This window comes from Colius striatus, chromosome 4 (genome assembly GCF_028858725.1).
Source record: "Colius striatus isolate bColStr4 chromosome 4, bColStr4.1.hap1, whole genome shotgun sequence".
NCBI classification, from domain to species: domain Eukaryota; kingdom Metazoa; phylum Chordata; class Aves; order Coliiformes; family Coliidae; genus Colius; species Colius striatus.
In genome coordinates this window covers 5,487,879-5,515,248 of record NC_084762.1, presented here as the reverse complement: position 1 = coordinate 5,515,248, position 27,370 = coordinate 5,487,879, and the positions used below count along the sequence as shown (strand labels likewise).

General features: G+C 41.8%; 1 protein-coding gene across 9 annotated transcripts in view; it reads right to left on the bottom strand.

Annotated features, from left to right (window-relative positions):
* Nucleotides 1-27,370, bottom strand: part of ATXN1 (ataxin 1) — a 351,766-nt gene that overhangs the window by 250,994 nt on the left and 73,402 nt on the right. For all 9 annotated transcript variants that reach the window (XM_061994524.1, XM_061994533.1, XM_061994525.1 and 6 more), the window contains exon 3: nt 590-695. The gene's annotated coding sequence lies outside the window, so the exon portion shown is untranslated. The remainder of the gene's footprint in view (nt 1-589; nt 696-27,370) is intronic.

Genomic DNA, 27,370 nt, shown 5'->3' with positions numbered 1-27,370 from the left:
GTAAAGAAAGAATTAAAATGTGTCAGTTGTAGCCCTTGCTTCATCCAGAGAATGTCTATCTGGGTTTTCAAAGAAAACAGGCCTTTATTATGTCTAGGATTTATATAATTTGACTTGGGACTCTTCCGGAAGCCTGTATTCACACACTCCAAACTAGTTTTCATTATCCTGCATGAGTCACAGTGAAAAAGCCCACTCAGGAAAAACATCCAAAGAAAACATGAGCAAACGAGTTAGATGGAAGTAGGACAGGCCTATGCCAAAACCAGGAACTCAAACGTATCCGAACTTTGGGAATATAGACCTCAACTTCAAAAGTATTCCCCGTGTCTACAATAGGTCTCAGAAGGCTGATCTGTGTAATTATTTCCACTTGTAATTATGCTGTTTGGTCACTAGTGCCATTTGGTTGTTTTGATGCTTTCAGGAAAGGAAGTGGTTTCTGGAGACAAAGAAAAACGAAGCCTAACTCATTCCATTTGGAACTGCTGCTTTCCTCACTAATAAATAGTTTAAGGACTATGGAGAAGTCTCTCCACCCTGATTCCCAGACACACTCCAAAGAAGTCACAAAATGTTTCTGACCTACCTTTACGCGTGTATAAATCTGGCTTCTTGTAGAACAGGAGCTGCAAGACTCAGGATGATAAAAAAAAGATCTTCAGTTTTGCAGGCATCCAAAATATTGGTCAAATCTGAAAGAGATTAAAAAACACAGAGTTTGTTTTCAACACAAAGGCTCTTAACATCTGATGATCTTTTGGCTGAATTTTCCCTTCAAGGTTCATCCCAATATCTGTTAAAAATCTCACGGTAATTCTTTTCAGGATAGGTGGATTATCGGGTTATCTGATGCAAACATGGGTTTTACAACAGTCCTGTTCTACAGCCTGAACCACACCTGGAGAGGATGTTATAGATTTTATTCTTATACAGAAAGGGCTGTTAAATACTTTCAGACTGAGTAGTGTTTTGACTTCATCACAAATTCTTCTCTTCCCCTTTAGAAGACTTGATTAAGGATAAACGACTGGCTGCAAAGAGAAACACATTGCAAAGAACTTCTCCAAGTTGTAAATGCCTACACAGCTGATTCAACAGGACATACACAACTTGATATTGAGGGTACTGCACACATCCTCATCCACGGAAATGAAAGTCTCACATTCTCAGTTCATACAGATCTCTTTTTGTTTCCCATGTATTTTTATATCTAGGCTCACTATCCAGTTTAGAATGTCTTAACTTCACCCTCTTTTGGCTTTACAACATACCCCACATGAATAATGTAACAACTGAACACATCTCTAGGATTTTATGAGCATTCTTTTATAAAACTTCCAATGTGGTCAGAGGTATTGTAAAACTCTCTCTGTGAACAAAGTCCTCAGCTGGGCTGGAACTTCTTAGTCATAATAAATAAAATAACCAAGCAAACTAACATTTGCCTCTGTGAGATTCACTGCTGTGTACAAACAGTGCTCCACAGTCTGTCTCTATCAGGCAGATGATTTGGCTTTGACAATTCTTAGCTGCTGCTGCTGACCACCTAATCTATATTCACTCACTCTCTTCCTCTCTGGAAGAGAAGGACAAACATTAACACCCTTGCTCAGGTATTCAGACGGGAGCATCTTTCTTGGCTGAAAGCTTCAGCCTGACCAATGCCTTTTGTTTTAAGCACTGCCATCTTAAGGTAAATCCTGAACAGGAACCGATCAGTACATAAGGAAACGATGCCATCCCATCAGTTTCGCCAATCTACAGTTTTCTTTCACTCTGCTTTGCTGTTTTAACTACAAAGTACTACAGTTTTTTGCTGGAAGCACCAAAGGAGAAGCAACAGCTGCTGGAAATAGTCAGCCCACATATTTGTTAGATTATTAAAGCACTACCTCTGCTGTAATCCACACAAGACTCTCAGCCTCCCTCTTCCTCCTAGTAAGAGAGTCATCTCCATCCTATGTCCTTTTTCAGTCTCTTTGCCAAGATAGATCTATTTAGCCAAAATACTGAAATCACTGTGTACTCCTTGGCACTAAAACTATCTCCTACAGGGAACATCCTAGAGATTAAGATCAAGAGCATATAGCTATAATGAGATCTTTAAGTTTTCCTCCTCCAAACAATGCCTCAATGGTCTGACACAGGTACAAGGGTTTCCACTGTCCTCTGTGAAAACATTCAATGCTATCCCTTTCCTCCTCTGTATGAGAAATCATGCGTTTCTTGAAGTTTGACTAGTCATGCCCTAAAGCAAACACATCTTCCTCGATTAATGCGCCTACCTCAGCCAAGAAAGCCTGGCTCCTTTCACCGGCGCTCCTTGGCTTCCAAGTGTACTGAATGAATCATCTTTCTTATTTCACATCTGAGTAATTGCAGATCTGCAGCTCCCTCACCTTTATCTGTCAGTTCAGACATAAGGTCATCTCTGCATAAAATCACAAAAACTCCTGTGTCCACCAAGTCCACCGAAGCACATCAAAACCTCACGTATGGGTCCTTTTCTGTCACCAATTAACTTTTGCCTCTACAAGCTTGTCTGATCTGAACCAGATAACCAAAAAAAAGACCCCAAATCGTTGTTAATACTATAACTTCTAATTACAAGCCTGTAAGTTTCCACAGTGCAGTGTACACAGTGTCTTTGTTTGCAGCCTGGGCTGCTGTGGTACAGAAAGGGAATTAACACCTCTTCTCCCATGACAGAGTGGCTGCTTCAGGCTAATACTGACCAACACTAAACACAGTCAAGTAGTGTAGCATGTAATGAGTAAATAACTGCAGTGCTTCCAGTCCTATGACTTTCCTATATAGGAACATCCAGGAAAAAACTGCTTTATATCTCCTAGAAACACCATTTTGAAGGTATCACAGCTGTGCCAGACTATCCCAGGCATGGAGCAACAAGTCTTGAGGAAACTCCATAGACTTGCTCACAGTGATATAAAGGGTAGCAGAATTTAGAGTCTTAATAGATATTAAAAACTGACTGCAAGAAGGACATATAAAGCAGAGATCTGGGACCCAGAGGTGGGTAAGCTACAGCTGATTTGCTGCATGTGGCAGGGAGGGGATGGTGTGTGTGTGTGTGTGACTTTACATAGGGATTCCTAGACCTGAAGTCACTGGAGTTGTTCATTGTATGTGAAGCATTCTTGAAAAATCAGATCTGTTATAATTTAGTCTACATCTCTCTTTCAGTCAGTCTTCAGCTCCAGTATGCCTAAGATTTCTCTGAAAATACAAATTCAGAGTCTAAGTCATGTGAGTATGTTGTGAAATTTTTCCATGAGATCACCAGAGAGTTACATGCAATGATCTAAGATTCCCACACACAGCTACTGGTCAGAATGATGCTCACCCTGCCCTGGTTATATTGGCTTGTGTGACTTGGGTGAAAGGAAAAAATGATGTGTGCTACAGCCTCCTTTCCTTACACCTCACCACCTTCTGCACGATTCTTCCAGTCAGTCAGAACACTGGTGTGCCCAGCAGACACGGGATCACGTGCCTGGAAAAGGAACAACCCAAAGCATAACCCACCTTCTGGCTATGAGCATGCCTGTGGTGTGCTAATCCAGAGCCCACCCAGAAGTCTCTTGATGGAACCACGTTAGTCCCAAACCCTGCCTCTCCCTCTTGCAGCCAAGCATAAATACTACATTCAAACAGGGCTTGTTCCACCCGTGAATTTGAAATAAACAGCATTAGAAAACAGGTCCATCTGGAACTGAGAGCTCTGAAACATTGTTTTTCTACTTGATCCCCAGAGTATCTGGGACTTCTGAGGCATCAAGAAAGAAAGTGGATATTTTAAGCAGCCTTTTAACCCACTGGCTAGATGGGGCGGGAGGGGGAAGGAGGTTGAAATGGAAGCTGCCTAACAACAAAATCTGTGAACTCTAACCTTCTGTCTGAAGATGAAAGCTGAGTTAGACGATTTTTCTATCGATGTCACGAAGGCAGCTTTTAAGGCTGCCCTGCTTGAACTCTCCCTTGTGCTTCAGTACTGTAAACAACCGCCGGAGGGAGAGTTCAGTGAGTGGAAGTCCAAAAAAATAAGAAGCGTTTTCAGCAGTGGAGAATATTGATCATAGTGAGAAACCATTTATGCCCTGAAGGGCCATCAGCTGTCACTATTTCCCTGGCTCCAGAGCCATATTTAGGTGCCTAATAGGAGTTAATTAACATATTCATTAAGAAGTGGGTGGAGCTGTGTCAGTCTCAACAGATAGGGAACACTGACTTCAAAATAGACTAATTAACATAACTTGAACCTGTCTAAACTCACAATTGATAGCAAACACAGAAATTGCAGCATCATATCAGATGGCATTACATTTCTTTAATTCAGTGTGCTTTCAGTGAGTGGCCAGAAACAAGCATTCAGTATTGCCTAAAGTGGGAGTCAAACTGGTGCGTGGGAACAGTGGCTGATCAATGATGGGCTTACTCCATTCTGAACCCACAGTCCTCTGAAACAGTCTAAACCTTATCTAAAGCAGATCTGGATGATCTTTTTCTCCTCAGAAGCATCTGTAGATAGCTTGTGGCAATGCCTTCCCCGAGCTCAATACGTATTACATAAGACTGCGCCACTTGAACCAACTTCAAGTTTCCTGCGTTCAATCTTTTCCTCGTGTGATGAGGAGAAAAGAATAGCTCCATTCAATTCATGCTTTTATACCACTCATTAATTCACCATCAGAAAGCTGAAATGTAGTTGCAGACATGGCCTCAACTCAGAGAGATCCCAAGCACTCTGCTGAAACAGATCCACTTCTTCCCATCTACTGAACTCCCAGTGGCCTGGATAATGCCCCAAGGAACAGAAAGTCCTACTAGAAACATTTAGCTACAGCAGATACCACACAATTCCATCTTGTACGTCCACTGTCAGGATGGGCACTTTAGAAGAATTAAAAGAGTTTGGTCCAAAACCAGCAATTGAAACAAAAAAGCGGCAAGTATCAGATAGTGTGAGGGAGTAGCGAAAAGGGAAAAGGAAGAGAAAATGGGTCCAAAGTGAGATCCTAGCAAACGGGAATGAAGTCTCCCTTTGTTGGCATGTGCTTCAGTAAACAGGTTGCACACTATACTCTGCTTCCCCACCACACTCCAATTCAAACGCTGCTCACATACGGAGTGTGAATGTTCTCGTTCAAATCCCATAAGGTTTTTATTTCCTTTGCTTATTGACAAAACAGTAAAAACACTATGTTGAACAATTTTGCTACAAGAAAACAGCAGTTTGTCAGAACGATCGAAGGAGGCATCCCTCAATAGAAAAAACCCACAGCGCTATTAGGCAGCGCAATGTAACGGAGTGAGTTCATTATATGGATACTGAGAGATTGCATTATTTTCTCTTAAAAGGTAGCATTTATACAAGTTATACAGTATTACAGGCATACTGAAAATTACTTGAAAAGGGAGTAGAGAATGATGTTGAGAGGTTAAGTGGGGTGCTGCCCTTTATCTCCTCAGACAATACAAAGCAAGCTGATACTCAAGGAAACTGAAAGGCAGCGAATTTACCAACCACAAAAGGATTATTTTTTTTTCTTCAGTGCATGATAAATAAGCTATGAAATTTGCAGTCTTGAGACCTTATTACAGCCAAGAGCTTATCAAGATTCAAAACGAGATGCTTTGTATATACACACACAACAGGAAAACTGCCAGTAGCTCACAGACATAGGTTCTTTGGTAAATTTCTGGTGAGACCTACAAGCTAAAGTTGCACCTTCAAAACCAATGTAAGCACAGTGATTACACCCACATGAATAAACCCCTCTTCCATAATTAACTTCTTCATTCTGGACTGCACTGGTGCTAAAAGTCTTTTAACTGGAACTTGCCCTACTCTTGTCCTGCCTCTCTGGGTTGCAGATCCATGAGTCTGCACCTGGTTTTCTGTGAAGGCAATCTGTGGTGCCTACATCTGTTGTAACCTCGGAGGGTAGTGTGTGTGTGACTAAAGTCGTTGTCCACTGGTGAGTTTTCTCTAAGATACAAGTTCCAGACTCCTATAGAGGCTAAAAAGAACTGTGCTTGGCCTCCCAGATGCAATAGCAATAGGCTATGCATGCATGAAGGGCTTTAAAGCCATTCTCAGCTCCTGCCTTCCTTTGACAGAGAGGAGCCATTGGCCTCACTAAAGTCAAAGCTGAGCTGTATCTCTTTGTGCTGGGGCTAAGCTGGGGGTCTTTTTTCTGCCAAAGTGACTACAGAAAATTAAAGCCACTTTTTGTATCCCAATGCTGCTGGTGGGTTTGATCAATTAATGCTCATGCATTGTTTTGAGGATGTAAATATTCTTCTGAAAGTCTGTATCTGTCTCTGTTGGCAGACTGTTTTCAGCACTGAGATCATTTCAGAATAGCTACACACAATTCAATGCACAAGGCTAGAGAAAAGTGAACGTGATTATCTGCTGCGCGTACACATAAGGAGAGTAAATGGCTCAGACATAGGTACTTAAGAGACAGATCCTGTTTGCTGCTCAGAATTGAAACAACATTGTGGCAAAATATGCAGATTTGTCAGAAAGGGTAGCAGCAATGCTGTACAGTTTGGCATTTTCATAATGTGCCCCCCCCCGCCAAAGTGCTTGTCTTGACTGAGTAACCTCTAATCTGCATTTATATTCTTGTATCTTTATCTATTATGCATTACATGCACATGAAGCCAAGTCTCTGATCATACAGAGATGCTATTTAGAGTACACAAAACTTCCCTGGAGGGTTTCCATTTAGAGAAAGAAGCAGATTACCATAACTCTCAGGCAATGGTTAAAAGAATACAAAAGGCTCAGCTATTTCCACTGCAGAGTATCAATGTCATTCATGTGTCCCTATTTTAATATATTCAAGTACAGCAGCAGTCCTCCCCAAAGAACTGGGAACAGGTTTCCAAGAACATCAGGTAGGAAATAGCTTTTGTTCTCTCTCCTGCTGTTGTCCAATTTAAACAGCAAAGAACTTCAGACCTAAATTTACAATAGTCTGTTATTCAGCTCACCTGCAGTACTACAATTAGTGACTTCAGAAGGTTACATGCTGACTGTCATTGTCAGCATGCTTGGTCTACACTGAGGGATAAAAAAGGGCAATGTAATTAAATGATACAGTAATAATTCTACAGAGCAAAACAAAGGGGAGAAACTCATCTGAAGGGAAAAAAAACACGTAAAGCACTTTTTCCTTGTAAACACATGCTGCTCACCAATTTCCCTCAGGACAGAACAGCAAATCACAACAAAACACAGGTAACAGAGTCCTGCTGAAGCACTTGTGACTGCGTTGTGTTGTGGCAAGGGACAGAGAACAGAAGAGGAGTGTGTGTGGAAGAGAGTTCCTGAATTCTGCTGGGTCATCTATGGGAAAGCACTGGAATGTCAGGCTTTCCCTGTGGGACAGACGGAAATCAATCCAAGGGGAGTTTGTTCCAGTAAGAACACTTAGACTAAGTACCTCTGTACATAGCCAGCTGCAAGCCCAACTCTTGAGACTCCAGGGTTGAAATTCATTCCTTTGGGACTCCATTAGTACCTCTGGTGTGATACTAAAGATAACTCCTAAGAAGTAACTGGTTCAGCCTAAATACATTTAAAAGAAATACATTGGCCTTCTCCTTTGTGTTTTCATTGGGTACTGCTTGCTCTTCTTTATGCAAGTTACATCCAGTGAGACACAGTGTGTCAGACTGATCCACTCCTATCACTGATTTTGTAAGATAACCTGTAAATAAGCATTCTTTATTGATCTATACTGGTCAGTCTCTTACCAAAATGGGTTACCAGACATACTTCATTCAAACGCTGACATTAAAACAAGCTTGTTAGTCCAACAGGCAGAGATAAAATCTCTGCCTCGCACAAACTTCCAAGTCTGTGACCATCTTTGCTAGCAGTTCCACTGGAGGTCAAAGGCTGATGACATCAAAGTAGAACTGTTCAGACAGCATGAGGTTGGCCCAATGTAAATTTGCTGATATGATGAGCTAAAGTAAATAAAAGATCAGATTGAACTGTCTCCTGACCCCTCCAGTTGATTCCTCCCCAGTAAAGCAAATCACTTACATCCACAGAAAGAGTCAGGAAAATCAAAGTGGTCAGTTAAAGGTCCTGTGCCCATATAGTCAATGAAAGAGCAAATGGTTTGCCTATTTTCTCAACACTGGCAGAGGGAGAGAGCAATCACAGAATGGTAGGGGTTGGAAGGGACCTTTAGAGATCATCTAGTCCAACCCCCTTGCTAACCAGAAGCCTTATTTCTCCCAGCTCTGTTGAAATGTCTTGTGCTTTACTAAGCTAATAGGTATAAAGGCTAATAGGAAGAGGGATCTGCACAAAAGGAGTTTTGGCTGCATTACCAGCCTCATCCCAGCAAGGCTGCAAGTCCTTTAAGTTGGGAGAGTAAGTTTTGTCATCTCAGCTTGTGTGGATAATGCAGCCATAATAATTGGTCCAAAAAATGCCAAAGCTCTGACCTATGAAATGGATCCCCTCCATTGGGTCCTTGCCTGTCTCCATCACCAAAATGACTGAGAGGGACATCTGGCTGTTGGATCATCATCCCTGACTGCAGAGTGATGAGATGCTTGCTCTTTGCTGTCCTGCCAACGGGGTCAAGCAGGAAGGGCTGGCATGCCTTTCAAGATGGACCAGCAGGTCAGGTTCTGTCTCTTTCCTTAATGTACACAGCTTTTGATATTTTTAAAGAAATCATACTAGCACCACACAGTGGCTGCCATGAATCTGCCATGAACCAGGCCTCGAGGCTTTGCTGGTATCTGCTCATAGTTCTGTTAGGAGTTTCTCCCAAGAGTACAGCCACAGCCACACAGCCATCACAAACATATGAAGCCCATGGTCCCCACTAAGCCTTGGCTGCACCCCTCTGTGATGACACCTTGCATACAGAACCACAGAATCTTAAGGCTTGGAAGGGATCTCGAAAAATCATCCAGGGCAACTCCCCTGCCAGAGCAGGACCACCTAGAGCAGGCCACACAGGAACTTGTCCAGGTGCACACTAAGCATATTTCTAGAGCATCACCTCAGTGGTGCAGCTTGCAGATATCAGATCTGACGAGATACTTCTGGAGGCATTTTTTTATGACTGGACTTTGGTAGGACCTTGGTGAGAGGTAGAGGATGTGCTGAGAAGTCTACAGAACTCTGGAAGGGCTTCTTTCCCTCTCCAGAGACTGTCTAGGCTATCACAGGTACCTATATGAGGAGATGGCCAAAATAAGAGGCCAACGAGTAACTTCACTGTCCCCATTCCAAGGAACATGTGGCAGGGCAGTGTGTCATTAAACTTACAAACAATTCCCCCACTTTCTTCTCCGCAGTTTCCTTCTCTTAGCACTTCTGTGACATGGAAGTTTTCCCAACATTTCAGATGTAGAAATCACAAAAGATTGGTGATGAATCATGCAATTCCTCATGCAATCCCCCTTAATCCTTGGAAACTATGGTATAGTCAGGAAGAGAATCCTGGCCTTTGGACTTCAGGTCCCATATCTTAAATGTAAGAGAAAATTATCCTCTTTTTTAAGAAAAAAGAGAGAATAAATGTTGGTGATCCAATTCTCTACTGTACAGCTGCACCAAAGGGGGCTAACACGTTACTGGCCTAGAAAAAGTGTTAAATGGTGGAAAAGGAAACACCTGGTACCTAATGAGATGTTACACACTTGTATTTGCAACAAAAGTACACAAATTCAAGAGGAAAACGGACTCATGCAGTCTGAAGCCAGGAAAATCCAACGAGCAATGGATTGATCTTTAGGCCTTCAGCATCAAAAGGACTATTCATGCACTTAAACGTTACGTGTGTATTTTAGCACCTGGCTGAATTAGAGCTCAGATAGCATATCAGGAGATTGCTGCTTGTTTTCAGCCTGCAGAAAAGACAACCCATTTTGAGAACTGCACTGATTACCCTAGTTTATAATTGCCTTAATATCAAAAGTTCCACAAAGATACATTTTGTTCCCTAGAGCTCCTCAGAAATCAGCTAAACATATGGACTGCTTGCTTACACCTACTACAGAAGGCTGAGTATTGAGGATTTATATATTTTAGTCTATGTGGTGTAAATATGTATAAATTTATATTGTGTTAATTTATGGCATACACTACAGAAGGTTTTGCGTGAGCTACATTGCATTCCTTCCCACGTTTCTGCTGAAATATTCATCTTCGGGTCTTTTTCTCTCTGTTTGCCTTAGTCTCGCCACAGATGTTTGGGCAGCTTGCGTTAGAAGGGAATGTGCCTTAGAAGTACATTTAGGAATTTAGGTGATGAGAATACCAAACTCAACTGTGTGGCTACAGCCTGACAGGATTAACAGGCTTGGTGAACGCTCACCAGTGTCTCAGACCTGCCTTCTGATACACAGGCAAGCATCTCAACGTAGCTTGTAAATTCACACCACCAAGGCAGACACGCAGCTCACAGAGAACTTCTGTCTCCAGGATTGCCAAACGAGTGCCTGACAAACATTGCGTTCACACACAAAACACGGATACATAAAGCTGCTGTGCCAAAAGAAGGACTGATTCTCGCAAGCACAGGCACCTGTGTACCAACAAACTGCACTCAGCATTACCACAAGTGCTCCCTCCCATCTGCCTGCATGCAGCTCTCAAGAATGAAAATGTATTGCCGTGTCCCAATCGCCTTGAAATCGATAGGACTCTTGCTGTTGGCTCAACAAGAGCAAGGTCAAGCCATTGGGCCAAAACACAGCCCTTATCTCCCCCTGAGCCATTATCACAATTCTATCAACACAGTCTTTGTGTACAAGGACTGGCGGTAACCCAGAAGTCCCAGTGCCAAATCGTGTCAGGATTAAGAGCCTGCTGCTGCCTGCCATAATGTCCAGAAAAAGATATGAAGACATACAGAAAACTTAATTAAAGCATGACTTAATCAACAGAAGTGAGGTCCAACACAATGTTGATTTGTTCACGTTCCAGCTGTGCATGAACACGTTGCATTTCACTGACTTATTGGCATATGAAAATGCACAACTACATAAATAGTACCACAGGGAGTTACCTAAATAAATAAATCATAGATGGCTAAATAAATCTTTCAGCTAATATAGAGTCCCAAATGCAACACATTGTACTAACTGACAGAAAGGAATGAGTAAGACGATGAGTCTGCAGGTATTTTCTCACAGTCAGCTGTGAATTACTTTGAATTTTTGACCCTTTCCCATTCATTGTCCAAAAGCAATTCTATGTTCTGTGTTTATGGCAACATACTGGGAGATCTGGGATCAAAGTCCAGTGCTGCTTCAGATTCTCTTTCTAATTCTGGGGAAAGCACTGTCTCCTTTGAGGCCCTCTGTAAAAGACATAGCTATGACATTTTTCTCCAGTCTTCTCTGCATTTCTGGTCTACCTAGCATGAGGGACAGATGTATTCTGATAGCTAAAGCTGCAACCATCACTCTTGACAATCCCATTAGTCACTTTGCCCTTGAGAATGACAGCAAATATCTCCTATCCCTAGTTGCCTGCAGATCCTCCCCAGATCTGGCCCTACACTCAGGGATGATGAGTATCCATCAGTGTGTATGTTGCCTAATACAGGGGTAGCAATATTTCACAGGGGAATGCCAGAAGAATAAAATGTACAGTGGGATAAGGAGACACAGATTTCTGTAGAGTTTGAATTAGTTTTTCTGGAGAGCTCTTCTACAAGTACTACTACAGTGAAGCCACACAACAGCAGAGGCATCAAAATGCTGAAGAGGCATTTTTGCATAGAGAGGGTGAACAAGTCTAATTTAGCAGGGAAAATTTGAAGTAATTCAAAGAGGATGCAGATTACATTACCTTTCTGCACTGCTGTACAAAGGTTTAAATAGAACAAACACTTCGCTGGTTTTGTTTTATAAACAGGCCAACTAAAACCTCACAAGTAAAACGATCCTGAACCAAAAATACAACTCTCGGACTGCTGCCTCTCTTCTGCCTCACCCTTGTTTGCCCAACTCTTTCCCAATCTGTTGCCCTGGCCTTTCTTGTCTCACCTACTGAAAGTTACCCCATAGTGGAATCTGAAGCTGCTCAGCCCAGGGAAAAGTCACCAGGATTGAGCACGGACATCAGGGCTCCAAGGTAACCCCACGTGCTGCTGCCTGGCTGTCCCTAGCTCTTTTCAACACAGAAGAGCTACACAACACTGGGAAGGATGCTGTTTGGCTCTCTTTTCCTAGCATAACAGAGCCAGATTCTTAGCTAGGGTCCTGAAACAGTCCTCAAAGAGGAAATAACAAGTAATGCTGTTCAAGGTTCCCATGTGGACAATTTTCTGATTCTTTGACTTTCCTCCCCCTTGCTTCATTCTCTTAGTATTTAAGTAATGACTGAAGGATTTAAAACAACAGAAGTTAGCTTATCATGCTTCAAAGACAACAGAGCGCAGTTGATGGGTGTTAATTGTTTACATACCTCAGCAGGCTGAAATATATTCAGAGATCATTTCAGTGAGTTTAGGTAAATAGGGAGAATGGTTAAAAAACAACAACAACAATCCCCAAAAAGCAAAGTCTGATCTTGGATAATTAACAGCAGAAACAGGGCTAAACTGAAATAAATTATTCAGTGCAAGTACTTCAGACAGCTCTTAAGAGTAACACATGGATCTGTGGCACTCTTTAAGGGACTTTGTGCCTATAAACTAATTAATAGATCTGACTTCTCCATATGTAGTTTTTCCATCTGTAACAGATAAAGTATGGATAGGTTTCTTCATGTAACAGGAAAAATTAAAACTAAAGTTATTTTTGTAAGTTGTAGAATATTCTCTAACTTATTCAGAACGCCAATGTGTGAAATACCATGACAGAATGGAAATTGATTTTGTAAAATGTGAGAGTGAGCGACCGCGCTCCGAAACATGTGGTGCAAAGTCAGAGCCACGGCGCTCTGCTTCCTTCCCCTCCAACCACCGCGTGCCCAAGCCTGTCGCAACCCAAACGGCAGAGCGTGCCCAAAAAGGCAGCAACCAGTAACCCGCTCCTCGCTCTGGGGAGCAACAGAGAAGGCCACGTCGAAAGGGTTTTCACTCTAAAGCTGCAAGTTCCTGCCACGCCGCTATGCTGTACAATGAGGCTGCGCTCAAGCCTTTGCGTGCACAGTCATAAATCATAAGTGGATCTGGAGATGTAGCCGCTGTTTTACTGCCTCATCTGCCACGTGGGGAAGTGCTTCAACCCTTCGCTTTACTCAACACAGGACCTCCCAGTGACTTCTTGCGGCAGCCACCATGCTGTGTGTGTAAGAAAATGTTGCACAGCTTCCTAGGCAAAGCAGAGTGGGCACTCATGAGTTTATCCAGCCTTTTCAACTGGTTAGAAATCTGTCTCCTGCCATTTCATCCAGCCCAGGATTCGAACACTGCTAGGACATAGCTGAGAAATAGCTCAGTTCTATTTTTACAGATAATACCTCACATTTTACAGGATTAACCTTGACATTTGGATTTCAGAGGTAGCTTCCAAAGTTTTAGCCAAACTTCTGTACCTCTGTTACAGTCACCCATATACATCACCTGAACCCTAGCTCTGAGGACCAACAGCCTCCGTCACGCTTCCTGGCCTCTGCCCAGATATCTGGTCAGTGTGGGAAGCTGCCATTCACACAGATGTTAGCACACTCGTTTGTAAAGGTTAGCTGGGCACAGCACTGCCATTGGACAGCTTCTTGATGGGAGTCATGAACCATTTTGAGAGAGAAGACATCAAGGAAAAAAAAACTGCCCACATGTTTCTGAGCCCAGTCAGCATCTGTGCCAGGAATTAACACCTCTTGGTTGTCTCCTCTCTTCATATATTCATCTCCAGCCCATGCCTCATCACTTAGCAGCCCATACATCTGCCCACCTCCACCAGAAACTGTCTTATCCAGCCTAATGACCACAACCTGATACCCAGCAACATTCTTGCCCCAGTAGCTAAACAACATTTGCTTCAGTGCATTCCCTTGAGATCTCACTATTGACTTTGAGGAGAGCATTGAGAAGAGTTCCCTTCATCTTCTGCTGCTGAATATAGACAACAAGACCTGATGTGTATCCTTTAATTAACATGAACAATGGGCAAACCTTAGGAGACAACCTGGAGTTTCACCCAGTCTTAAGTCAGGCCCAAACCCAAATGAAATACTCCTCAGCATTTCTGGAGGCTGTACTCGGATGCGGGGGTTTGGTTTTGCTTCCCCTGCAAACTGATTCTGCACACAAGAGTGCTAAGATATTTTCTTCTTTTTATCTTAGCATTTCTTCCTCAGACTTCTCTCCTTTTCACAGAGCACTCTCCCCAGAATTGCTTTGCTGCCTCATTTGGGCTAGTCAGAATATCGAACAGCGAGTACTTTAAGAACCGACCATACACATTTAGACAATCCTTTGTGTTGAAGCCTGGTTGTGGTTTGTTTGCAAACCTATGTGCCTTTTAAACATAGTTGGAACTTATTTGCTCCTGCCCTTTCTTTGTAGTTATGTGCATCTTCCTTTTGTCACTCCCCATGGGCTTTTCACTTCAGGAAGCTAAGGAAATAGTATCATATGCAAGAGATACAAATTTGAAGAGAGCTATGAGAACAAAAAGAAAAGATGATGAGGTAACAGAACAAGTTATTGCCCTCTACCATCAGTCCCAACCATCAAAGTGGACACTCCATACAGAAAACCAGAATGGTCTTTCACAGGGCCCTCCTTTTTCACATTGACTGTACTGAAAGCAAAATCAACTGCTTAACAATTAAGAAAACCTCCTTCTGTTTCATTTACCCTTTTGCTCAAGGAAATAAAACTTTCCCTGTCTCTCTGATCTGTACTGAGTATGTCAGTCAAAAAATAAAATGCAAAACTGGGACTAAGGCAGGGTGTGTGAGTGCTCCTCCAGGTGCCAGTGCACCCGTGGCTGAGGGGAGGGCAGCCGGAGGCAAGCAGCAAGCCCCTTTTCTCAGCAGTCACCCTGTGTACGTTGCTCTTATCATGGAGTCACTGTACAGCAAGGTGAACGTTGTTCAACAAAACAACCAGCTTTCCCCACCTCCACAGGGATATCTCATCTCCACTACAGCTGTGCAGTTAATAAGCACCTGCTTTGATATCACATACTTTGCTATCTGTAAACGTGCAGTCAGGTCAGAGTCTGTGGGAATGCTGCCCAAGAGCCTCAGCCTCTACTTACTGGCCACACACAAAAAGAAACAGAAAAGCTGCTCTCTGGGGGCTGAGCTTATTTCCTTTATAGTAATTTCAGAGAGGTGAATCTTCTGCTAACCTGGTTGGCTGACACAAATTGTACAGGGAACAACAGGAGGCTTGTCAGCACTGCTCCAGCATACAAATGAACATAACAGACTGGTAGCATTAAACTCACCTAAAGACAAAATTATGATCTTCAGTCATTGAGAAAGATGATAACTTAACCACAGGATATATCGCAATTAGCTTCCTCAGCAGCCTACAGAAGCAATATATACAAATTACGAGATAATCTTCCACAATTTGAAACCATTTAGGATCTTTAGCATCATATACTTGGATCAATTTAAATCTTAAAGTTGCTATCATCTTTCCTTCTTACTCAGAGATAAATATCTTCTCATTTTCCAGTGAAACATGCTAGGTGTGGTTTTCATCTGGTCTTACTGCATCGTTTCTTTTAAGTTAGATGGTTGGATTGTAACGAGCTCCACAGGACTGTGGTTGCAAAGCACAAGCAACACTGGCCACCTCAATATCTGTGTTAGATTGCCCCCAGCGGCAAGGAACTGTAAAAGACTTTCACAGAGATGAACATTTCCAATTGAGAAATAGGTCTGATAGGGGGATAATGCTGCATGTAGGACTCTTGAAGCCTTTATCCATTCTTAGGAAAATGGAATGGGACGAGCAGCCCTCCTACTCCTGAAGACATCTGCACTGTGGGGATATAGCAGAAACTACTGCAGTACGAGCAAAATTTGGCAAATTAAAGCTTGTGAGAATCACAGTAAACTCATTCATCTGGGACTCCTTATTACTTTCATTACAATGCTGTGCTCCTTTCTGATGTTCCCTTTTGGACATAAAATACTTAAAAACTAGCTTAAAAAGATGAGAAGTTTGATTCTCTGCACAGTCTAGGAGTAGCCAAGATACTTTCTGTGGCCTTGTCCTTCCTCCTCCTGCCTTGTTTTTGACTGACAAAACTGGAAAAAGCCAGGACACACAAATTCCCTTAACTGTGAGTAAGCCCTCATTATTATGCCTTTCGTTATAAAATGGCATGTTTGATTAATGCATGTTTGCATGGAAAATTGTCTCCTTTCCTTTCCTCTCCTCTCTCCTGCAATTGCTTTGTCTTTTAGTGTCTGCTTTGGCAAAGGGAAAAAGCTGGATACTGGGGTAAATCGTGGCCTCTGAGATCTGTGGGATTTGTTGTTGTTCACGTCTATGGCACCAAGATTTGACCCTTATTCTTAACAGCTAGAGCCTCCAACAGTGGCCTACCGCATCATTTAATGTCACTGCAGCCAATGACTGAGTCCAAAGTTGCTATTTAAAATACCAGTGACTTTTCAAAAGCCTGTTTAATTCATTAGGCTTCATCCCTCAGCCTTATTCAGACAAATGTACTAAGCTATGTTCTCTCATGCTGCCTTGCCTTCCAAGTGGCAGCAGTTTTAACTTTGCAGAGAGTAAAAATTCACCCTAAACTGAGCTTAAAGAATAAAAATCCTCCCCCCCTCTTGAAATCTGAGGCTAGTACTTGAGATGATCTCAGAATCTTTGCTGTAGGATGATGGCTATTTAAAACCTAAACAGGAGACTAACACTTTTTAACAAATTAAATCTTACTTGAGTTTATGGAAACCAATAACAGACCTGAAAACATTTATGTCCTTGGCAATTACGGGAAGCTGTCTGGACTCACAGCCAATGCAATTAAACATTTGAGAGATTGTGATTCAGGATATAATCTGGTTATGAAGCTAATTACACCTCTAGTCATTGTTGACAATGTATGATTATAGAGACAAAAAATCTTGGTTCTGCTAGCTGAATTCCATGGGAGGGTATAGACAGAGGGAAAGGAAAAGAAAGCAAAAGAAATCAAAACATCCTTCTTGTTTAAGAAAAGACTACCCGAGTCCAGAAAAAGAAGGAAGGGGAAAAAAGAAGAAAAGACAAAATCACATGCAACAAGAATACTGAAGTCTCCTCAAAATGCTAAAGGAGATAAGGGGGCAAAAAGATATACAAGGCTATTTTTCAATGCATCTCTAAGTAAACATGCAAAGGCAAATTTGAAACTTCCAGAGAACTGGAATGGAAAAAAATAGATGACACAAAATCTCGAACACAACACACAGTTCCAGCATTGCAAGTAAGGCAACACATTCCAGTACACCCTGCAGATGCCAAAGCTTCTCCCAGACAAAAGCACGTCTTCTTTGAGAATCAGAAGTCCTCTTTCAAAGCAAGGACTGGATTTACTACTTCTTATCTGCAGTCTCCTAGTTCCATATGTACTGCTAACATGGAACTGTGATTGTAAGCCTTTTGTCTTTTCCATGTTATTGCTTAGTCTATATGTTCACCCCATAGTCGCTGATTTGAAACAATGTCTCATTGCAATGAGTAACTTTATTTAACAAGTTGCATTACAAAGTTTTGTATGTTCAGAAATCTATGGGGTTTTCCTAAAAACCCCAGATCCTGTAGGACATACTTCCCAAACACTAATGGAATTTTAGATATTTTTTCTGAGGGCAAGAAAGTTTAAAGAGTTTGTTTCCTGTGAAACTTAAATATTGAACAAGTCAAAGTTTTCTTAAGACAAGTCTAAGTTTTCTTTCTTTCTGCACTCCTGGGAAAATTTCAGTGACCTTACTGAAAAGGAAACTTTGATTGATTGTGCCAGCAGAAAAAACCCAACCAAAACCAAAAAATAATGAGCAAAAAACAGGTCAATTTTATATCCCAAAAAATCCCAAATCTGAGGATTTTAGTAGAGAGAGGAAAGGCTCAAGTTTTTTTAGCTTTTGATAGGCAAACTGCTACAAAATGAAAGATGAAATGCTTACAGAGACATATTCTTTCATGGTTTTTATCAATAATATTCTACACTGATCCAAGGGACGCTGCAGGTCACGCTACAAACTCTACACTATTTGCCCTAACTTGTAGATGTAATCTCTGGCAAGAAGGATAGCAATGTGGCTTGCTTTACCTTTGGTTAAGTATTTATGGTTTTATACAGAGCAATTCTTTGTATTTTCCTGATTTCTTTATCTACAAGACATCTGGACCCTTGGCTTCACCTCTGTGCATTCTATAAATTAAAAAGGCACTTTAATTTCTCTTGGTATGATTTTTCCTATCACCAATAATTTCTTCAAGCCCACTGCAGATGGATAATAGAGGCAGGGAGAAGTAAGTAGCCTAGATTACTCTGTTCTCAATAATGGCATTTGCTTAATCTTTTTGTATTGATACTGCTATTAGAACTTTTTTTACCATCATCTTTGTAGTGACTAGATTCACCTGTGGATTTGAAAACGTAGCACTTAGAAATAGTATCCATCTCTCCTGAACAGAAACCAGCCAGCCCACATAAACTGTATTTGAACTTCTGAATTTAAAATGGAACTTTAGTCAGCCTCCCAGAAAGTGTAACTGAAAGGGAAAAAGGAAAAAAAAAACAGTAAATGAATGTTCTAACCTTTGTTGATGTTTTAAACCTGGAAAGTGCTTCTCTTTCAAGCAAGACTGGTAGTTTTGGAAGCGATACACGTAGACAGCACTTAAACTAAATTGTTTATCATTCACATTCTGTTCATTTAGAAATTCCATGTCAATTTTTGAAACTTTAGGAAAAAGAGAGAAGAAATGTGCTGAAGTATGCTTATAATGATCAGGTTTTGGAAGACTATTGCATGCATGCACTAGCCACCTTCATACACATATGACAGCAAAGCCTGACTGGCTAGTGCTGGGATCAAACTCTGAAATTCAGAATACTTAAAGTGTGACAGAAGATAACTGAATATTTTTAGGGGGAAAAAAAAATAAAGCTTATATTCTAACCATAGAAATGCGAGCTGCCAACAGCCAGGCACACATACAGCCTTGAAAATGTCATTCCCTTTCATGGTTGTAAACCAAAACAACAAATCCTTTCAGCAAGATCATTTTCTGTTTTCTGCTTGTTCCTACAAATAAAGAAAGGCATGGGCCTATCCCCTTTTCAAACAACAACAAAAACCATTTGAGGATTTGACAATAATTGTATTTGTATTAGCCATGGCACAACATAAACATTTTCCTCAAAGCTGAAGCACAAACAGCTTACATACATTTTCCATGTGTGGTTTTTTCTCATGTCTGTGAGCTGCTGAGACTGTTTTCATTTAAACAAAGGAACTACCCGTACGAATCAGAGTTTCATATTTAAACTGCAGGATTCCTGATTTAAGAGTTTACTTGTTGATTGAGCTAACATGGATGTTTAGCAAAGGTGGACAGCTACAAAAACACAGTAAGAGGAACAGAAACTAGAAACAGTAAGACTCAATTAGCATAGTGCCAGAGCCAGATATGACATCAGAACTTGTATTCCATCCCAATTTCTTTCCACCATGTTTCCATGCCCTGTGCAGTTATCACAAGCTTTGAGGTAGGACTGTGAGAACAACCTTGCTTAGAAGTAACATCAGAAAGAAATAAATGACAAAGTTCATGAGCTTCGTCTCTGTCACTACTGTTGGCACTGTCAATGCATGTCATCCAAAAATCTGCCTTAGAGAAGCCAGGTGTTCACCTTAAATGTCTTCACAGTTGATACTGCAGCTTTTTTGTCAGTGAGCTACGTGGCAGACATCCTGTTGAAAAAATGGCAGGATGAGTGGGAAACTGGGTGGTAAGGCTGGTGTCACAGGACAAGTTGCTTGCTGCAAGCTGAGGTCACCAGGATCAAGACAGTTCCCCATCTGGTGACACCGATGGACCTCTGGGACTCTCGGGAAAGACAGCAAGAGAGTATAGACAGTAGATCTGGCACGTGGACCACGGATTTGGTATCCTTATGTAGAGAGCTGAAATGTTGCGTGGCAGTTCTAGACTCTGTTGCATCCTAAAGCTACAATGAGCTCCATGTGACAAGACCTCACTTGTAGGTGTCCAAGGTTTGCTGGACTCCAGGAGGTTAAGGCACTTTTGAAATGAGAGCATGGTCTCTCACTCAGGATCTTTAATAAAAGTAATTTTTTTTGCTTTAGGTATGGGCTTGGTACAATTGTTTCCTCTGAATGCTTCTTCCATTGCAATAGAAGTCACCCTACTGACTCAAGTTGAATAGGATTTGAACTCATTGGTGTTTTCTGCCAAGAAAGCAGAATCTCTTCACTTTTTTTTTGCACAGGAACAGCAATGTTAAAATTAGCCACCAGCAGCATATTGCTCACTGAATACAAGAGAAAGGTACTGCAATTTACTGCACAAAGGAAATTAGCTAAAACCATTGAATCCACAAGGAACAGATTCCAACAAAGTGCACTCAGGTTTGCCAAGACAACCGCCACGTACACAAACATCACACAAGCAGCGAGACGTGTGCGCTTGGGTTTCGTTTGATCAAATGAGAACCACTGCAAGGTCACAGCAGACAGCACCGTTACTTATTTCTGCATCTTACAACCAGTTGTCAAGATGCTTTTTAAGCCGTGAGGCACAGAGCACACAGAAACCCAGACGCTTTCTCTGTGCCTCTTATTGCTTCTGTTGGTAGCATAACCATTTCTGCTGTTAGCACCTCAGTTAATCCCCGTAGCAATTCTAAGGCCAGTGGAGGAGCTGAGGGTTTTCCATCAACTCTGATTTTACCTAGTAATGGTTGTAAAGTGACAAGCAGGTAGAGAGAACACTCTCAGAGCTCTTGCTCTGGTGGATTTTGTTCAAACAAACCATAAGACCCAGCTGCAGAATCAGGGCCTACTGCATGCCAAATAAGCTACTTCTGCTTCCCATTCCTAGGTCAGCTGAGGGATCTCAGTGAGCATCAAAGAGTCTTACCACTGAGGATTGGGGTCTGGCTCCATGCACTTGGAGGTGAGTGATGGGAGGCTGTCTCCTCTTATCTCTCTCTGCTGATTTTCACCAACTAACCTGACAGAAAATGACCCCAACTGAAAAGAAGAGGTTGAAAAGGTGGTGAGGGCTGGAGCTCACAGAAAAGCAGCACAGTGCAGCCAGAGCAGAGGTGGCAGTAAGCAGCTGAGGGAAGGCATGATTAGCTCCAACATTTACAAAACCATAGCACTGGTGTGTGCAAAATCCAAGGTTTTCTCTCTCTGTCTCTCTCACAGAAGCCAGCACATACTTTTAAAATGCAAAATTATTTAGAACCATGAGCTGAAGCAGACTTTGTCTGGACCAATAAGTATTTTTTGTCTCGAAGAGCCTGAACAAGAGAAGGCTCTGCAGAAACCTTGCATCAGCCTTTCAGTCCCTAAGAGGGTCAACAAGCTGGAGAGAGATTTCTTATAAGAGCCTGTAGTGATAGGACAAGGAGTAATGGCTTCAAACTGAAAGAGAGGTGAGAAAGAAGTTCTTCCCTGTGAAGGTGATGCGGCACAGGCTGCCCAGAGAGGCTGTGGCTGTCCCATCCCTGGTTGGATGGGGCTTGGAGCAACCTGGTCTAATGGAAAGTGTTGCTGCCCATGGCAGGTAAGTTGGACAAGGTGATCTTTAAGGTCCCTTCCAACCCAAACCAATGATTCTATCAGAGTACTGTATCCACATTTTATTTTTCCTTTCTTAGTAGCACAAGAAATAAGAATAAACACACTGTGGAAAAACCTGTACTGTTGCCTATGGTACAGTATTTGCACAGGACACTGCTAATCCAACAAACATCACAAAATTAACAAAATAAAATGAGCTTCCTTTGTTGCTGACTACTGCTACGTTATAATAAAAGAACTGTAAGTCTGGCTTCATTTTTCCTATCATTGTTTTATGCCTACTTTTGTATTCTGTTGGATTTTAACAGATCCCTTTTATTTTTCTTTCTAGACACTTTCCATGACCTGGCTCAGTAGCAAAGCTTCATTTTTTAAAAAATAAAGTCTCGACATCTTCCATAAATTTTCCAATCATGCTAAAGTCACTTAAAAAAAAAATCCTAACACCTTTAATATTTGGACTTGGACTAGCTGGTAAAGCAAATTTCTCAGTAAATGACAACACTTCTTCAGATGGTTGTCTTCAGCCCATTTTTTAACACTTTATACCACTTCATTGCTTCAAGCCCCAGATCGTTCATTCTAGCTAGCTAGCAGAATTCTTGCTCTTAACTCATCATTGACTGCTGTAAGGAAAACCTCTGCTACTGCCATTAGAAAAACAAGATTGGGCTCCATATTTTAAACAAGCTTTACGGGCCTCCTCTCATTCATCAGACTGAATCTCCACTTGCCCTGAAAGCCTCTCTGCTGGTCAGGGCAGCATTGAGGTCTCCCATGGAAAGCGGGGAAGCCAGCCCCAGACATGCTGCCTCCCCTAACTTTGAACTGGGGGAACTGGTGCTGTTGCCACCCCAGCAGCTCCCCTCTGTGAGGCAGGTCTCAGCTGCTGGGGCAAATCAGCACCCGCTCCCTGTCTGACCTGAGGGCTTCTCCAAAAGCAAAAATCCCCTAGGCAGCCTGCACATCTTCTGTCCTTAATCAGGTGGATTGCTGGCCTTTCATTTCACCAGCTGGAAGCCAGCAGATAAGTCACAGGAGGCTTCCCCCCTAACAGGTCCCAGCCTGTGTTGTTCAAGTCCTAGGCTGGGCTGTATCAGGCATGACAGAAGTGGAAAACAGCTGAAACTTTAAGGAAAACAGAGGTCAGCTCCCCTCCATGTAAACCCAGGCAATCCCTATGTCCTACCTCGTAGCTGCAGCCTTGAGAGAAGCAGATCTGCTGTTTCAATCACAAACTCTTTCAATGGTCATTGTGTGTTTGCTCAAGACCTGGCAAGGGAGTCTCCCAGTCCTACCCTCAAACAGCCAATAACAACTAGAAGCAAAGGTACTCTTAGACTGGATTGCTTCAAAACTTATGCACTGAATGTAAGCGTTCTCCAGTAGATTCAGTCTCGTGTTCTGCAGCATACACAACAGTGTTTGGTGATTGACATTTGCAGTAGCCTGGCTCCAATGCAGATAAGACTGATTCCTTCCTAGTCACAACAGAGAATTCTCTCAGATGACAAATGTTAGACACTAACTTAATTGATCACATTGATAGAGATTTGGGGAAATATTCCAGCACAACACCACAAATTGGAGAAGCAGACCCAGAGAAAGGTGAGTGATTTTCTCAGGAATGGGGTTTTACACTATTGAATGTTACTTTGATACAGGACAAGGAAAGAATATTGTAAAAATGATACTCTAAGTCTAGAAAACACAGCAGCCAAGTCCTGTTGCTATTCCTTAAACTCATCAGTTCCTTTCCCTGTGAAAAATTAACACTGAAAGCTGCTCACGCTGTGAGGCAGTAACAGCAGTAATTTCCTGACATTTTACCCACAGATCACCGTCAACTTTCTCAGTGCACTCTGACCTACCACACTGCTTTGTAACAGCAGTCTTCCCAGGCAGCAAGGGTTTGCAGATCTGGGGAGTGCAGCTGAGAATCCCTGCTCTTGGTAATATGACTTCAACAAATCTCGAGTGGACTAATGGCAGAGCCACCTACACCCAAGGTCAAGTTGTACTGCTGTCTACAATTCTGCATTTGATTTCTAAAGCTAGGGTAAGTGGAATAGGGACAAATTCAGTACTTCTTCACTCACAGGTCACTTAAGTATCAAACCACTAACTTCTCCTGCAATTCTTCATTGGTTCAATCAACTCCTCACTGCTTCAGCAGTGGCAGCCTTGAGGAAAGCATTGAGCCTTATCCTGGAGTCCAATTGCACAGTAACAAGGAATTCCTGGCACTGGTACAGTAAACAGTTCTCCCATGTCCAGGATATAACACCAGAACAGATGATAATAAATAAGCCACTTCAACAGGGCTGTGAAAAATGATCCGTGACATATCTGTAGAGAAGCAAATGTCATCTCAGAACAGGCCTGTCTGGATGCCTACAGGAGAGCACACCAACCGTCTGGCTCCAATTCGCAGCCCGTTGACTGGTACGGCACTGTGAGCATATTGGTGACTGACTAATTCAGCACAGTGGTTCCCTACCTACCGAGCACTTCTCTGAGCTGTTAGTGTCACAGCGTATCAAACGGGCTGTCACAAACCTGCTTATCACCCCTTCCCTGCTCAGGCAGGTATCCAGCAGCAACTCTTCAGTATGGATATATGCACACAGAAGTGTTAGCACTCTGGTAGGCTGGACCACTGCAGCTAATTCAGGGCAGAATTACAGTGTATTTTGAGATCCCTATCATCATGTGGGATTAGAAGTGCAGCTCCTTATATTAAAAGCCTCTCCATGTTCACTTGGAGAGCTACTCACAAAAGCTAACTTCAGCTTGGTGTGACCACATTTCTCTCCACTTGGGAGATGCAACTCCAATGGAGAACAAGGTGATCCAGAACAGAAGCCTAACAACTGCTCTAGTGGCTCTCTCTCTATTTACCTCTGTCTAGGGAGCCTTTGCAAACACTCCCTCCTTTTATGCTGCCGACACCTGCGATTTTATCATGAAACTCATAGTTTTGGATGTTTCCCTTAAAGGCCTTTTTTCTGAAGCCATTTAGCTTTACAGTACTCTTACCTTTTGCTAAATAGATGCATTTATAATTATACATACATATGCCTTGCTGTGATGGAGAGAACTTGGACGTGTAAAGTCCAGAGACTGAAGCAAAAAAGGGGTGGGGAAATCAAAAGGCAAAATATAAATAAATCACAAATTACTGCAGCTTTGTTTTTTTAAAGCCAAACTCATGACATTTCAGGGTGTGACACTAGCAATGCTCAACTCTGTCTTATGACAAGAGTCTAAGTCATCATATGAAATTTGCAAGAGGAATACCTACGTTTGCCTTGTGTCTTATTCCAAGGGGTTTTTATAATACATTCAGGGTATGGTTTTCTCAAATTCCCATATATATTATAACTCCATTCTGCTTGTCATTTTAAGATAAAATTAGCTTTTTTAGAGTAGACTGGTGAAAAGCTTTCCTCCTTTTAATATCTGCACACACGAGGATTGTAGTAAGTTTTACTAAAGTGTCATGAGCATTGTGCATGACTGACAGTCGCAGTTGCTTTAGGTAAAAAGGACTTCCAAAAAGTGTACTAAAAAAATCTGTTAATTATAAAAATGTCATCCATTAAAATAAACAGAAGTAACTTAAATATCTTTGTTAAGGTCATGTCTAAAAGTCTGGATATAAACTGTCCTAAGCAGATGCTGCTATTGTTAGCTGATGATTTACTCAGCATTAAGTCAGTATTTCAGGTCTATTCCTGTTCCCCTTCACCTGGATAATTTTAATGGAACTCCTCTTGTATCCTGGTTATGATCATCAGATGAAAATAGAGGAGTTGTTCCAATAACTTCGAGTAATCCACTTTTCCAAAGGAACTCAATACCTGAAATTTACCTTAGAACCATCAAATTTGAGGTGCTGAGGACTTTATGTAAATGTTTGATCTCCTTAAGCTGTCTCAGACTAGATTTTTAAAAGTTAAGGCAGGTGACTAGTAAACCTCCACATTCTCTGCTGAGTTAATGGAACTCACATTTAGTTCTTAGAAGAAAATTCACAAGCAGATCTCCTATACCACACACTGGCATTCAACCAGTGGCAATAACTTGCATGGCACCTGCACAGGTTCCAGCTCATGACCTGCAGACAAGGGAATCAGCACTCCAGGGAATGCCAGGTCTTGCCCAGGCAGGCAAGTCCTAGACTCTCTCAGCTACAATCACCCCTTTCTCTGATAGAGCTTCAGGTTACAACACTGAGAGTTTTCTAATTTTCTGTATCATTAGAGGAGAAGGATGAAGGGATAATCACTGCATATTGGAGTTTATGATCTATTTTCCTGATCCTGAGCTGTGTATCTTAACTACCATACAGCAAAGGGGTACAAGACATGAATCACAGGACATAGAGGACAGGAGGATATAACAGCAGCTCTCTTTTCTGCACTGTTTTCTTCATATATAACTTCCCTAGTATTCTGAGAAATAAAAAACTACCCATTTCATTTAACATCCTCTGTGGACCACAGAAGTCTGTTCTGCATACCAGTGGATAACTCTATTAGGAAACTACTCAATATACATTCAGTCTACATTTTCTTACGTTAAGCTATTGATTTTCCTCAGCCTCAACCTCTGATCCATACTAAACACAGCCTTCTGGTTTTTGCCATTAAAATCTGAGGATGATTAGCAGAGCATTGATGTAATCAACTTTCAGCTATTCAAGATGGATACAGGGACATTTTGTTTTCTGTTCCTCTTTCTAGACTTATTGTTGTGGTGAATAGCATTCTTTCTTTACCCGTGAAAGGAGAAAGAAGAGTCTCCCTAAGGGAAAAAAGAACTTCCTAGTACAAAAATAAAATACTAAAGAATAGAGGCCTGGCCCACTTACAAAGAGATAGACATGGCATGTAAAAAACAATAGGAAAAGGCTTCTTTCCTTGGTAACTAAAGGTCACAAATAGTGGTGTCAAATACTCCATTCCAAGGGGGAAATAGAGGAGGCTTATACCTCCAGTCAAGTCCTCAAACATATCCTTTTATCTTTTTGTACTAGGTGAACCCTACCGTGATCTGCTTGTGGCACGTAACAGTTTCCTTAAGCACATGTTCAGGTACTATGACACACTCAAGCAGAAAGATCTTCTTGGTCGTGTAATTAGGTTATCCATAATCCAGACTGGTATTCTTCATAGCGCTGGTTCATATACCAATCTGACACACAGATACACAGGAAAAGACCAGGAATAATTGGTAAATACTTGGAGCTTTGGACTGCCATAGCTGTAGAGGTACCTATATCATAGAATGGTCCTAGCTAAAGAAGTCAGAAAGGTTAAAGTGATGTATATACCATGTCAGATAACCCTACAATGAAAGAAAATATGGTAGCTCCATATATATGGGAACCTGAGTTTCAAGATGAGGCAGAGCAGAGAAGTCCTCCAAATGACTGGAGTCACTTAAGCAGCTGGCTGCAAGGGTGGGATTTGGTTCAAGATACAGGCACTCAATATGCACTGTGTCTGAATTTCCCTTACAGTCAAAGGAAACCTACTCAACATATTCAGTGAAGCTTATAGAACCATCCTGTTGATAGCTGAGAGGTGT